Source organism: Lathyrus oleraceus, chromosome 1 (genome assembly GCF_024323335.1).
Source record: "Lathyrus oleraceus cultivar Zhongwan6 chromosome 1, CAAS_Psat_ZW6_1.0, whole genome shotgun sequence".
Lineage (NCBI taxonomy): Eukaryota > Viridiplantae > Streptophyta > Magnoliopsida > Fabales > Fabaceae > Lathyrus > Lathyrus oleraceus.
The window spans coordinates 224,225,108-224,239,348 of NC_066579.1; the positions used below are offsets into that span (position 1 = coordinate 224,225,108).

The 14,241-nt window shown below is 40.1% G+C and overlaps 1 non-coding gene across 1 annotated transcript; it reads right to left on the minus strand.

Moving 5' to 3' along the window:
* Window positions 1-320: 320 nt before the first annotated feature.
* Window positions 321-427, minus strand: LOC127116304 (small nucleolar RNA R71). The gene has a single exon (XR_007801258.1). It is a non-coding gene; the product is annotated as a small nucleolar RNA R71 (small nucleolar RNA).
* Between the last annotated feature and the right edge of the window lie 13,814 nt (window positions 428-14,241).

Below are 14,241 nucleotides of genomic sequence, written 5' to 3' on the forward strand. Positions count from 1 at the left end.
GTTATAATATAGTAAACCCAACCATCCCAGCTAATAATTTTGAACTTAAACCATCCCTGTTGCAACTAGTGCAACAGAGACAATTTGCGGGTCTCGCTACCGAGAACCCTAACCAACATTTAAAAATATTTCTTCAATTAGCAAATACTTTTAAAACCAATGGAGCTTCTCCTGAGGCAATACGTTTAAGATTATTTCCTTTTTCCCTCAGAGATAAAGCTCTATCATGGTTAGATTCCCTTGCACCCAATTCCATTACGACTTGGGATAACCTTAGAAGAGTTTTTCTTGCTAGATATTTTCCCCCGAGTAAGACCGCCGTTCTTCGAAACCATATAACTAGATTTACCCAAAACCAAGGAGAATCGCTGTTCGAAGCTTGGGAAAGATATAAAGAGTTGTTACGAGCATGCCCACATCATGGTTTAGAAAATTGGTTAATCATTCAAACCTTCTAAAATGGACTTCATGACAACACAAAGATGACCATCAACGCTGCCGCAGGCGGTTCTCTGATGAACAAACCTTATCCTGAAGCTAGTGCCCTCATCGAAGATATGGCTCAAAACCATCAATCATGGGGAGTCGAACGAGCGACAGTAGAGAAGAAGGAAGCCCAAGGAGGAGTGCATGAACTAAGCTCTATAGACATGATGCAAGCTAAAATGGACGCATTAGTCCTCAAAGTCGAGCATATGTACACGAACCCGAATACTGTAGCCGCAGTTTCGTTGGATTGTGAGATATGAGGAACCCAAGGACACCAATCCGTAGAATGCAGTCTATTAAACGAAACCCACTCCGAGCAAGTGAACTACACCCAAGGGAACCCATACTCGAATACCTATAACCCTGGATGGAGGAATCACCCGAACTTCTGCTATAAAAACAATAACCATATTCAAAATAATGCACCTCCGAGACCTAGTTATCAAGCCCCTAGATCAAATCAACCTATGCAACCTGTACCACCAAAACCGAGCCTTGAGAAAATTATGGAAAATTTTATCACTGCTCAAACCCAACAAAACAAGGAGTTCATGAACCTAAACATTCATGTTAACGAATTGATTACTCAGTTAGGAACCAAGGTTGACCAAATAGTTACTCATACCAAGATGCTTGAAACCCAGATCTCTCAGGTAGCTTTAAACCAAGCCCCTCAGACTACACCTGGAGGACAATTCCTTGGACAACCTCAACAAAATCCGAGAGGACAAGCCAATGCCATTATCCTACGAAGTGGGAACGCTTATGATGAGCCACCAAACCCTAGATTGAGTGAACCCGAAACTTCTAAGGAATGTACCAAACCCCCGCACAAAGTAAAGGAACCAGAGGAATCTGAAAACCAGGAAGGTCAAGAGAAAGGAGAAGAACCTAAAGATAAAATTTACGTACCACCCCCGCCATATAAACCACCTATACCATATCCGCAAAGACTCAAACAAACCCAAATCAATAAACAGTATCAAAAATTTATTAAAGTTATAGAAAAACTTCATGTAGAAATCCCTTTCATAGAAGCCATCACCCAAATACCTTATTATGCAAATTTTCTTAAAGACATCCTTACCAACAAACGTAGACTTGACGATCCGAAGCCTTTGGAATGTAATGCTATTTCCGAGGACAAATTAGCAAAGAAAGATAAAGATCCTGGAAATTTCTCCATTCCTTGCCTTTTGGGTAATCATGTCATCGAAAAAGCTTTTCTAGACTTAGGAGCTAGTGTGAGTTTAATGCCTTTAGCAGTTTGTGAGAGATTAAACTTAGGAGAATTACAACCCACTAAGATGTCACTTCAGTTAGCCGATAGATCTGTTAAATATCCAATAGGCATCCTAGAAGATGTTCCTGTTAGGATAGGTCAGTTATTTATCCCTACTGATTTTGTTGTCATGGACATCAAAGAGGACAATGATATACCAATTCTTCTAGGTAGACCATTCTTATCGACTGCAGGAGCCATAATAGATGTCAAGAAAGGAAAGTTGACATTTGAGGTAGGTGACGAGAAAATAGAATTTATACTTTCGAAATTTCTTATGGCACTTGTGATGGGAGACTCGTGTTATGCCTTAGATATCATTGATGAATGTGTTAGAGAATTAGAACAAAAAGAAATTATAAAAACAATTAAGTTACCATCAACTCTCATAAGGGAAGATGATGACTTTAAGGAACCTTACATCGATGATAACCTTTACGAATGTTTATCCCTTACCCCAGATCCTATGCCATGCCCTAAGAAACCAACCTTAGAACTTAAGGAACTGCCTAAGAACCTGAGATATGAGTTCCTCGATGAAAAGATGAACCATCCAGTTATAGTTAGTGCTACCTTGAGCCAAGAGGAGACGAACCAACTTTTAGATGTTTTACGAAGACATCCCTCAGCCTTAGGATATAATATCTCTGACCTGAAAGGTATAAGCCCATCCGTATGCATGCATCGGATTTCACTCGAAGAAGATTCAAAACCCTCTAGGGAACATCAGAGAAGGATAAACCCTATAATGAGTGATGTTGTTAAAAAGGAAGTTCTTAAGTTACTTGAGGCAGGTATCATCTACGAGATCTCGGATAGTAAGTGGGTGAGCCCTGTGCATGTAGTACCTAAAAAGGGAGGCATCACAGTCATGCAAAACGATAAAGGCGAACATGTAGCAAAATGTTTAGAAGGAGGATGACAGATGTGTATAGATTATAGAAAATTAAATAAAACAACTAGGAAGGATCATTTCCCTTTACCATTTATTAACCAGATGTTGGAGCGTCTAGCCAGACACTCTTACTTCTGTTATCTAGATGGATACTCTGGATTCTTCCAAATACCTATTCACCCCGAAGATCAAGAAAAAACTACCTTTACATGCCCTTATGGAACTTTTGCCTACAGACGAATGCCTTTCGGCCTCTGTAACGCCCCAGCTACTTTCCAACGCTGCATGATGTCAATCTTCGCAAATTACCTAGATGGTATCATGGAAGTGTTTATGGATGATTTCTCGGTTTGCGGATTCGATTTCCACAGTTGTCTTACTAACCTTGAGAAAATCCTGGAGAGATGCGTGGAGGTGAACCTCGTGCTAAACTGGGAAAAATGTCATTTCATGGTAACCGAAGGAATAGGTTTAGGACATATAGTTTCCGAAAAAGCTATAGAGGTAGATAAAGCTAAAATAGAAGTTATAGAAAACCTAAAACCATAAAAAACAATCAGAGAAGTCCGAAGCTTTCTTGGACACGCTGGATTCTACCGGCGTTTTATTAAGGACTTCTCCAAAATAACCAAACCGTTAACCAGACTTTTAATGAAAGATGCTGAATTCATTTTTGATGAAAAATGTAATAACGCATTTAATCTTTTAAAGCAAGCATTAATCTCAGCACCTATTATGAAACCGCCCGATTGGTCGGAACCTTTTGAGATAATGTGCAATGCTAGTGATTATGCAGTTGGAGCCGTTCTAGGACAAAGAAAAGATAAAAAATTACATGCCATTTATTATGCCAGTAGAACCCTAGATGCTGCCCAACTTAACTACGCAACAACTGAAAAAGAGTTACTCGCTGTAGTTTTCGCTATAGACAAATTTAGATCTTATCTAGTAGGAGCAAAAATTATTGTTTACACCGATCATGCTGCCATTCGTTACCTATTAAGTAAAAAAGATGCCAAGCCCAGGTTACTCCGATGGATTCTATTACTACAAGAGTTTGATTTAGATATAAGAGATAAAAAAGGCACTGAAAATGTAGTAGCCGATCACCTTTCTAGGCTAGAACATCTAAAACCTGAACTAGTACCCATAAATGATGATTTCGCCTATGATAGACTGATCGCTAGAGTAGAAACCATTGAAGATAATAACCTAGATCCTTATAAGCAACCCCAAAATTCCTTAGCAATAAGTAACGTACCCTGGTATGCAGATTTCGTTAATTACCTAGCTGCTGATATAGTACCCCCTGATCTTGACTACCACCGCAAGAAGAAATTCTTCCACGATGTGAGAAACTTCTATTGGGACGAACCGCTCCTTTTCAAAAGGGGTAAAGATGGCATTTTCCGCCGTTGCGTTCCAGAAGAAGAGGTAAATAGTATTATCAAGCATTGTCATTCTGCACCTTATGGTGGACATGCGAGCACCTTAAAACATACGCCAAGATTCTTCAAGCTGGCCTATTTTGGCCTACCATGTGGCGTGATGTCTATGCTTGCATTGTCAAGTGTGATAGATGCCAACGCACTGGAAACATTTCAAGACGTGATGAAATGCCTCTAAGAAACATTCAGGAAGTAGAACTCTTTGACGTATGGGGTATAGATTTCATGGGACCTTTTCCACCATCCTTAGGAAACATGTATATCTTAGTAGCTGTAGACTATGTGTCTAAGTGGATTGAAGCTATAGTTGCACCCACAAACGACACTAGGGTAGTAATCAAACTATTTAAAAACTATATATTCCTTATATTTGGAACACCATGTTTAGTCATAAGCGATGGAGGATCACACTTTATATCGAGAATATTTGACAAACTTTTAAGAAAATATGGAGTTAGGCATAGAGTAGCAACACCGTACCACCCACAAACTAGTGGCCAAGTAGAAGTATCTAATAGGGAGATAAAACAAATCCTAGAGAAAACTGTTTCTATTTCTAGGAGAGACTGGTCTCAAAAGCTTCAAGAAGCATTATGGGCCTATAGAACCGCTTTCAAAACCCCTATAGGAACTACTCCTTATCAACTAGTTTATGGAAAATCCTGTCACTTACCTTTCGAGTTAGAGCATAAGGCCTATTGGGCCATTAAAACTTTGAATTTAGACTACCTAGCCGCTGGAGAGAAGCGTACCCTAGACATTCATAAATTAGAAGAACTTAGGCAATCAGCCTACGAGAATGCAAAGATATATAAAGAGAGGACAAAAGCCTATTACGACAAAAGAATAGTAAAGAAAAACTTCAATATAGGCGATTCTGTTCTCCTTTTCAACACTAGGTTATGACTCTTCCCTGGAAAGCTACGTTCAAGATGGAATGGTCCTTTCGAAGTGTCCAAGATTCTGAGATTCGGAGCCGTAGAAATCAAGAACGATACCTGCAGTCCATTCATTGTAAATGGACAAAGACTGAAGCTCTACGAAGGAGGAGACATTCCAGCATACTACTCAAGCCACACCCTGATTGATCCACCAATTCCTACTACTACAGGTGTATAAATTCTAATCGTCAAGCTATTGACGTTAAACAAGCGTTGCGTGGGAGGCAACCCATGGTTTTTCTTTCATTTTACTTTTTCGCATTTATTTAATTTTATTTCTATTTTTATTTTATCATATTTTGCATTAAGACTAAGATTTGAATGGTTTGTATTTTCAGGATCACTTTCTTAACTTTTACCAGGATGCAGGGTTTCGATGACATGCACGTGGCCTATAGAGATAATGCTCAGAGGGAGCGCTACATTGCCCTATATGAGTGCCTTATGGCACCCACACGTTACCCTGATCAGCAGTGTATGGAGGTACTGGGTATCGAGCCTAGTATCCGATTCCTTAGCCACCAGCTTCACTGGGACGAATTCGCTGATGACTTGAGTAACACATATAGGAACCTGACTTTGGAGTTCTTGAGTTCATTCGACTATGACCCATATTCTGGACCAGATGGGTACGCTGCTTTCAGACTTTTTGGAGTTGAGTACTCCTTCAGCTAGAAAGAGTTCGGCGGCCTGTTGGGTTTCCAGACCACTCCTGATGCTATCCCGGAGACACCTATGGAATATTTCCTGGGTAAGGAAGTGGAGAAATTTTGGAGTGATATATCAGGTGGCGGAAGCCAGGATCCATCTACATAGCTATCTTATGTCATACATAACCCAACCTTCAGATATTTTCAGGAGATATTAGCACATTCCTTTCTGGGAAGACCGGATGCAGAGACACTACTGAGTGAAGAGGAGATCTTCCTATTATTTTGTGCATCCCAGTCTCGCCCAGTAGCATGTGGGAACTTTTTATTAAACAATCTCAGCGGTATCTCCAGATCTACCGAAGGAGTCATCCATGTTGGCGGAATCAACACACAGATTGTTGTCGCTTTAGGTCTGTCTCGCAAGCTGTCACATCTTCGGATCTACTGTGGATACACTACCATGGACATCGATTTCTGTTTGACCAGAGGATTGATGAGGAGAGCCTCTTTCCACCCATGCCAGTTCCGATTGCTAGTCGACAATGAGGCTATCCATTATTTCACATTGCCAGACCCTATGATGACCAGTGTGCATGATCCAGCGAATTGGAGTTATGCTCTAGAGGGCCAGGGAGAGACCGTTGAGGCACCGAGATCGCCACCCGTTGCTGAATACACACCTACACCACCATCTCCTAGAATCACTATTTTCTCTAATAATCATTCATTGCAGACACCCGACATACGCACCCAGATTGCTGAGTGCCGTAGAGAGATTGCAGAGCTTAGATAGGAAGTGGCGGATCTAACTTTACAGATGGGAGTGTCTGATCTCACCCATGCTACTGAAGCCGATTGTCTATATTAGGAGATAGCAGAGCTCAGGCAGGAGATAGCTGTGCTCCGTGGATCCACTCAGACAGACGACACCCCTACTACCTGATCTCACCATTTCATTTCATTTTATTTCTCTTTTATATATTTCTCGTATTTGCATTACTCATTTTATATTATCGCATTTAGAATATTATAAAAACTACTACTACACATTAGTATTTCTGTTTTTATCTATATATGTTTTATATTTGTTTTATTTGCATTTTAATTTTTCAGTTATTTATTTATTTATATTTAATTTCTGCTTTTGTTTTTGTTTCAATTTCACTTTTTATTTTCGTTTTTACTTTTATAAAATTATGCAAGTCAAAGAAACTAGGAGAATCACAAGACAAATGCTATCCAGACCCCTCAAAGCCAAAAGACAAGAGAAGCCCAAACCAAAGGACCAAAATCTGGCCCAGCCAGATTTTGCCTTGTGGCGCCCGCCATAGGACCTGTGGCGCCCGCCACAGCGTCTGTAAATGGTCGGGGCAGACCCCTTTTCTTCACCATTTTTGCAACTTACAACCTCCCAAACCCATTTTTTCACCTTGGAAAAAAGTCCTTGAACCCACAAAAAGCTCATACTTTCCTAACCACCATACCACACAAATCACTAATCCACTTTCCATTTTCGATTTCATCCGTTGGATTTTGTAAAAATCCAACCTTTTCACCAACCACTTCATCTTCTTCAAGAGCATTCAAATGGAGTTTAACGGATTCATTCTTCGAGGAGGGAAACCGGGGGAGAGACAAAGAAAAATTATTGAACGGTTGCAAAATCGGAAAATCCTCCCGACAAGGTATGTTGACGAAAACTGTCTCTACACTTTAGGTATCTACCATAGCATTTTCCATTTATTAGACAACTTAGGTTTGCATAATTTCTTTATCAACAAAGAACCCACCTATGAGCGGTTGACAATCGAATTTTTAAGTTCCTTAATTTATATTGTCAACCCTAACACTGCTAGCACAGTTGGTACTGTCAAATTTAGAATGTTTGCTGTTGAATACCAATTCAGTACCGATGAACTAGCCAGCCTGTTAGGGATCCCTCATGGGGAAGGTGCTATTTGTGAGGCCCCTTTGGATTCCGAATGGTCTGTTGAGGTATTTTCCTTCTGGGAGCGTTTATCAAACACTTCCATAAACTCTTTTGAAGGAGTTCTTGCCTCCACTATCCATAACCCGACCATCATAGTTTTTAGATATCTGTTGGCATGCACTATTTTTGGCCGGGAGAATCCAAATAAGGTTAACGCTAGAGAGCTTCTATATTTGCAAGGAAGTCTCACAAATAGGCGAATTAATTCGGTTCCTTTCATGCTCGCCCATATGATTTTAACTCTGAATAAGGCGGGACCGATTTCTTTTGGTGGATTGATTACGTCTTTTGCTTAGGCACTTAACCTGAACAATGAGATGGCTACCCTTAACCCCTTACCTCCTTGCACAATTAACTTAAAATTTCTGAGAGACATGAAATTGTGCCGTTCAAGGAGAGAAGGAGGTTATACACTTATGGTTCATGGTGTAGCCATCCCATCTATTATTCTACCTTGCACTAGACGTACAGATATTCGTGATGAGAGGAATTGGACCTACGATTTAGATGCCCCACCTGTTTTGGGTCCTCTTCCTCCTAACATTCCTGATGAGGCGGGACCAGACACTGATGATGAATATGATCGGAGAGAGCGATCTCCCGTACCCCATGTGTCCCCCCATCATCCTTCACCACCATACACCGCACCATCTTCTTCTTCTGCGGGTACCACTCCTGGCTTCTATATTACAGAGGAGATGTGGCGTGATCACATGGCTAGAGAGCAAAGGCGTGATGACCTACTCTCTACCATCCAGCAACAAATGGCGGACAACATGAGCTTCATGCAAGAATCGCAGTGGAGGACAGACAGGTCTTACGACACTGTTCTATAGTCCCTGCAAGTGATCACCGATACACAAGCCCGTCAACAACACTACCACCAGATACACATGGCACTCGTAGAAAACACTCAGGGTACCATTTTAGGTCACCTTCGAGACGTGAGAACCTCTCAGGATGCCCTGCAAGCGAGGATGGATCAGAGAGACTGTCGTTGTACCCGATCCCGTCGTCCACCTCAGGATGGCGAGGGCACTAGTGGTCAGCAATAGGTTGCCAGGTAACTCTTCCTTATCTTATTTCGAAACATTGGGGACAATGTTCGATTTAAGTGTGGGAGGAGACTCTATCGTCTTTTCTTTATTGTCTTTTCTCATTTTCCTTTATCGCTTTTTCTTTACTGTTTTTAGATAGTTTATTTCCTTTTAGTTGTTTATTTTGCTTTTTAGTATAATGCATGAGTCTGACGAGTCACCGAATATAGTAAATCTTTAGTACAATCTAGTCTCCCCATACCTTAAGCCCCACCAAAAATTTTTTGCAAAAGAAAATAGTGTTATCCCGAAAGTTTTCAGGATTTTAAGACATGTTTTGAGTAAGGATGCGGTGACTTGGGAGAACTTTGCGAAACACCAGTATCTGTTTTAGCACCATAAGCTTCGTAAATATAGGAATCATTCCCGAAACCCCATATACCATGGCCTTAATCATCATTTCCGTATAAATCCTTAGTAGTTTATCACAGCAGTCAACTCCGGCCTACGCATCCTCTACGTAGGGGACCGATGCAAATAAGTGAATGATCCAGAAATAAATAAATAAATAAATAAAAGAAAGCAAAAAGGCAACTCCGGTATAGGTGACCCTCACAAAGTCATTTAAACCAAAGGATTGTAAAAAATTGCTAGAAAAAGAAAAAGAAAAAGAAAGAAACTCACCCACTGTTGGTTGGTTCAGAGGTATCTGGCACTGAACTCGGTAGGGCGGATTATGATCTGATCCCCCACAACTACAGTTGGGTCCAATAAAAGGGTTTACACATGTTTATGTGCCAGAAACCCCAAGCTCTGATCATAATCACTAACAGGCCACTCTACTATGAAGCATGTACGGATAACGGGCTTAATGTGATTGCGCCTGAATGAAAAGGATATAAAAAGAGATGAAGAGGCAGGCCTAGGTATTGTGGGATAATATGGGTTGGTTAATATATGAATGAAGTTTATGTCCGTATTTGCGGATTAGTGTCATCATGATACCCTTAGTTCACTCAGTTAGTACCTATCACTGCATCCCGACTTGAACCTGGAAATTTTACCTGAAGCACTCGTTTACACAATTTTTTTTTATGAGCTTTTCTATGTTTTGCTTGAGGACAAGCAAAGGTTTAAGTGTGGGAGAGTTTGATCACACTAAGATTTACGTATTTTCGACTCCGATTTCACATGCATTCTAGTTGTTTTATTGTCATTTTGTTGTGTTATTACTGTGTTTTCCTTTGTTTTTAGGATTTTACTTTAAATGGAGCCCCGATCGAGAAAAGGAGCGAAAAAGAGCCAAAAACCCTAAAAATCAGCATTTTGCTCTTATGGCCTACCCAATGGCGGGTGCCACAGACCAAGCCATGACGTGTCAAAGTCAACTTCCATCAACTCCCACGTTTTCCCACTACTTCCACTAAGGCGCCCCATTTTGTGCCTCTGGCGGGCGCCATGGCCTTGTGGCGGGCGCCACAAGAGGAAAAACGGTTCCCTCCTATTTTCAAGTGAAGGGCATCCAAGTCATTTCCACCTTTTTACTTGCTTATAAATAGAAACGCGAATTCACTTTTACAATCATCCAAACTTAGAACAGAGGCAAACTCAGAAGCAACTTCGTTTCACTTAGGCATATATTCAGTATTTTATAGTGGTAATCGCTTCGCATTGGAGTGTTACCACAATTGTGTAATCAAGTCTGTGATAGAGTCTGTAATCGAGTTTGGAGCACTTTGGAAGGAAGTTAATCCTGCCGCCATTTTCTTTTCCGCATTGCAATTTACTCAGCCCTCCGATTGGAGCAGGTTTTTATTACTCGCCTTTACTTTATTTATTTCCCGCACTCGCCTTTACTTTATTTATTTCCCGCACTCGCCTTTCCTTTATTTATTTCCCGCACTCGCCTTTACTTTATTTATTTCCCGCACTCGCTTTACTTTATTTATTTCCCGCACTCGCCTTTACTTTATTTATTTCCCGCACTCGCTTTACTTTTATTTATTTCCTCGCACTCGCTTTACTTTATTCATTTCCTCGCACTCGCTTTAAATTATTTACTTTCCGCACTCGCACTACTTTTATTTACTTTAATGCACTTTTACTTTACCATGTGTAACTAAATTTATAAGGTTAGAATGTAAGGATCATAATTAAACTGATAATCTGTACGATTGTTCGTAGAAACACTTAAGGGCTATTTTAACTTTCAACTTAAGTTTTCCCGCACTTCAATTCCGTTGGGTAAGATCGAAAGCCGTCCAACATCTTTATAAACTTAATTGTTTTTAACTATTTCAAAAACAGCGAAAGCGCTTTGTCTAGTTCATTAGGAGTTCTTAACATTAAGAAGAAAAGAGATTTTTAAACTATTTTCGGACGCGTTTATAAGTTTAGAGTCTGGTTCGTAAGAACCTCTTTTGGTTAAGAAATCCAGGTTATAATACTTTTCAACTTAGTTAAGATACTATATTTCTTAAAAATAGGTTTACTACTCTAACGCAATGCGCGCCTTTTTATAAGTGACAATAAGAGGGTTTGATTTGGGAGTACAACTCGGTTCTGAGTACGCGAAAGCGACAGTTCCTGTTAAATTAGTTCTTTTCAAAATAGGAAACATTGCCCATAAATAGTTCTATTAGCAAGTACTTGGATTATTAATTGATTACGTGAATTACATTCGACGCTGTCTTTATTAATTATATTCGAAACTTTACTTTTCATTGCACATTACAAAAACATCTATTTTGATTACCTTTGATAAACACCATAACAATAGATAACGATAGATTGACACTTGGTCTCTGTGGATTCGACAATCTTTTATATTACTCTGACGCGTTCGTATACTTGCGAACACCGCATCAAGTTATTGACCGCATCAATTGCAAAGATGATGCTTTGTCAAATGTGTTTATTGACACCAGGACTTCATTTAATGTGTTGCCGAAGTCAACTTTTTCTCAAAGCTATCATATCAAGGAGCGCCCATGAGGTATAGTGGTGTAATCGTCAAAGCTCTTGACGGTTCACGCAAAGCAATTATTGGTGAAATGGACCTTCCAGTGAAGATAGGTCTGAGTGATTTTCAAATTACTTTTCAAGTAATGGATATCCACCCGGCCTACTATTGTCTGTTAGGAAGTCCATGGACCCATGAGGCAGGAGATGTTACCTCCACATTGTATCAGAAGCTCAAGTTTGTGAAGAATGGCAAGCTTGTCATTGTTGCCGGGGAGAAGGCGCTGTTGGTTAGCCACCTATCATATTTCTCTTATGTTGAAGCTAATGATGAGGTTGGAACTTTGTTCCAAGCCTTATCTATTACCGCTGAAAAGAGATTTGGGGCACCTATGTCCTCATTGAAGGATGCAAAGAAGATTGTTGAAGAAGGCAATATTGATCAGTGGGGGCGCATGGTAGAGGTCTCCGACAACAAAGGTAGAACCGGTCTGGGCTTTCAGCAAGGTTCATCAACTGCAAGGTCTGAGGATATTCAACTTATCTTCCGTAGCGGAGGGTTCATTCATGGCAATGAACAACACTTAACTGCTGTGCTAGAGGATGAGGAAGAGGAAAACTGCACCAATTTTGTGACGCATGGAAAGGCTTGCAACAATTGGACTGCTGTTGATATTCCTATTATTTTGCATCGATCTAAGTAATTGCTTTTATATGTTTTAAATTCCTTCTCCTATGCCTAAGGGAGAAGTGAACATTGTTTGGGCATTTTAAAATTGATCATTAATAAAATTAATTCTATTCATCCACATCTATGATGTTTTGTTTTTACTTTTTACTTTATTCTGAAAATTGTAATCACAAAAAACATAAATAAATAATATAACTGTCCATCTGCATGATATTTGGTCACAAATTCACTTCTCTAAAATCAAAATATAAAATCATTATGCAGGTTGGTTTCTAACCCCATTGAATACAATGATCCTTCTCATTCTCCAAATTTTGAATTCCATGTAGTGAGTGAAGAATTATCTCGTCTTCTTGAGCATGATGAAAAGACCATTCAGTCGTTCGAAGAGCAGATTGAGTTAGTCAACTTGGGTTCCGAGGATGATGTGAAGGAAGTCAAGATTGGGTCTCGACTGTGTCCAGATGTTAAGAAGGGGTTGGTTGATCTTCTTCGAGAATATTCATATGTGTTTGCTTGGTCCTACAAAGACATGCCTGGTTTGGATTCTGAGATTATGGAGCATAGATTTCCGTTGAAGCCAGAATGCCCTCCAGTCAAGCAGAAGTTGAGAAGAACGCATCCTGATATGGCAGTGAAGATCAAAGAAGAAATGCAGAAGCAGATTGATGTCGGTTTCCTGGTGACCGTTGAGTATCTTCAATGGGTAGCCAATATTGTGCCTGTGCCTAAGAAAGATGGAAAAGTCCGCATGTGTGTTGACTATAGAGATTTGAATAAAGCCAGTCCGAAAGATGATTTCCCTCTGCCACACATTGATATTTTGGTAGACAATACTGCTAAATTCAATGTCTTTTCGTTTATGGATGGATTTTCCGGATTTAATTAAATCAAGATGGCACCCAAAGATATGGAGAAGACCACATTTATTACACCCTAGGGAACATTCTGTTATAGAGTGATGCCTTTCGGTTTAAAGAATGCTGGTGCAACATACCAAAGAGCAATGGCTACTCTTTTTCATGATATGATGCATAAAGAGATCGAAGTTTATGTCGATGATATGATTGCTAAATCAATTGATAAAGAGGAACATGTTGAGCATTTGTTGAAGCTATTCCAACGTTTGACGAAGTATAAACTCCGCTTGAATCCCAGTTAGTGTACTTTTGGTGTTCATTCTGGTAAATTGTTGGGCTTTATTGTTAGCGAGAAGGGTATTGAGGTTGACCCTGCCAAGGTCAAAGCAATACAAGAGATGCCCGCGCCCAAAACTGAGAAGCAAGTCAGAGGTTTTCTCGGCCGCTTGAATTATATCTCCAGATTCATTTCACACATGACTGCCACATGTGCGCCTATATTCAAGCTTCTTCGAAAAGGTCAGTCTTGTGATTGGACCGAATACTGTCAGAAAGCTTTTGATAGTATCAAAGAGTATCTGCTTGAACCCCCGATTTTGTTTCCTCCTGTGGAAGGAAGACCGCTGATCATGTATTTGATTGTGCTTGAAGATAGTATGTGTTGTGTTCTAGGTCAGCAAGATGAGACTGGAAAAAAAGAATTTGCAATTTACTACCTCAGTAAGAAATTCACCGATTGTGAGACTCTGTATTCTATGCTAGAGATGACTTGTTGCGCATTGGCTTGGGCTGCTAAGCGTCTGCGCCAATATATGTTGAATCATACCACTTGGTTGATATCCAAAATGGATCCGGTCAAGTATATATTTGAGAAGCCTGCTTTAACTGGGAGGATTGCCCGTTGGCAAATGTTGTTATCAGAGTATGATATCGAATACCGATCTCAGAAAGTAATCAATGGTAGTATCCTAGCTGACCATTTGGCTCACCAACC